General features: G+C 43.1%; 1 pseudogene; it reads right to left on the minus strand.

Moving 5' to 3' along the window:
• Positions 1 to 296: 296 nt before the first annotated feature.
• LOC141511136 (tRNA N(3)-cytidine methyltransferase METTL2A-like) lies at positions 297 to 1505 on the minus strand (annotated as a pseudogene).
• Positions 1506 to 1786: the final 281 nt, after the last annotated feature.

The raw sequence follows: 1786 nt of genomic DNA on the forward strand, positions 1-1786 counted from the left end.
CATTATCCCAAAAGAAAATCCCATTGTAGGGAGCTAACTACACAAACTGGCTAGTCTGTTGGGCCAGACAGATACTTTTATTGTTTTCTTACATATTTTCCTCCAAAGTAGGGAGTTTTCTTCCCTTCCTCAGTCATCTATTCCAGAGTCTCACAACTATCCTAATATCAGGATGCCTTTCCTCTTTTCTTTTTTTTCATATAAATCTTCTATTCTTATAAAAAAGGCAAAAAACCAAAACACTTGTTAGTGCAGCAGGCATTCCAATATCTAAGAAGATACAGAGTTGTTTCCTCTCAGCTTGTGTTTGGGGAAAAGGGTTTGCAGTATTTGCAGTGGATCAAAACTCTATACATTGTCAGCTGTTTCCTTGGTTTACTTGGAGACAGTGATCCACCATGTTCTGAATTTTTTCCAATCCAGCAGTAGTGAACAGAGCATCTAGTTCATCTTTTTTTTTTTTAAGTTGGGAAAAGAGAAGACAGAGAATGATTTATGAGGCCATTGGAGTCTGGCAGGTCAAAGCACAGCGAAGAAGCCTCTTGTGTGAAGAAGTAAACTCTGGTACCATCATCGACCTGTTTTAAATCAGAGTTGAGCCATATCATAACGGCCATAATCTCCCAAAAGAATCATCCCTCTAGGTTTCAGAAGACAACTCAGTCGACTGATGGCATTCTGCATCTTGTCTGGGACAATTGATGAAAGGACAAAGATGAGAATAATGATATCAAGACTCTCCCTGGGCATTGGGTAATTCTTAACCTCATCACACAGATCATGAATGAAGGCAAAACATCGAGAAGAATCATATTCTGAATTTGTCTGGGCAACATCTACAGCTGTGGTAGAGAAGTCACAGCAATAAACAAAGAGTCCTGGGTCATTGTTAGCATGTGAAATTGGAAAGACTGTGTTTCCCACACCACAGCCAACCTCTAGTATGCGGTAGGTGGCTGAGGAACCAGGAAAGTCATTAGTGTTTATAGCCAGATGCTTGAGTTGCTGAGTTGCCTCATCTATGGGGTATTTCTCCTGCTCTTTGTGATCAAGGTTGTGTGAAGAAGCTTTATGTTTTTCTTGAGTATTAGATGCTATCAATCCAAGTCCATCTTTAGAGCCTCTGTGTTCCATTATTTCATGGTCAATATCTTTTAACCGTAAGTCTTTTGCGTTACTTTGGTTCTGGCAAGGAATCAGGTCAGGAAATTCAGTAAAAAGCCAGTGTCTAGCTTTGAAAAACCCCTTTTCATGAATTTTGTAGAAGTCATTCCAGTATTCATGTGCATTGATCTCATAGGCAACTTGCTTTCCGGGCGGCACTCGCTGGGCGCTGTTCTCCCGGACTTGCCTCTCCGCCGCTGCCCCCTGCTATTCCCACCACTCCACGTTATCCCAGGCCTTATGCTGGCAAACACGGGCCGGATCCTTCAAGAACCGACTGCCACACTGGACTCTCTTCCCGCCGGGAGCGGCGGAAACATCTCCGGACAACAGTCGGTCATGATGCAAGAAGTGGAAACGCTTCTTGCCTTTCCTCTTTTCAATCCCATATGCTCCAGGCAAGTTCATTCCGCTTAATTTGATCTCCAGTTGATTCCCTTCCCTTCAATATAACCCTCTTTATAATGAGGACTTTTATTATGAGGTATGATGTAGTGGAGAGAGAGAGATGACCTCAGAATTGGGATGGACCTGGGTTCAAGTCCCACCTCTGACATACACTGTCCAACTCTGGGCAAGTCACTTAACTGCTCGGTGCCCAGTTTTCATCTTTCAGTGGCAG

Source organism: Macrotis lagotis, chromosome 2, assembly GCF_037893015.1.
Source record: "Macrotis lagotis isolate mMagLag1 chromosome 2, bilby.v1.9.chrom.fasta, whole genome shotgun sequence".
Lineage (NCBI taxonomy): Eukaryota > Metazoa > Chordata > Mammalia > Peramelemorphia > Peramelidae > Macrotis > Macrotis lagotis.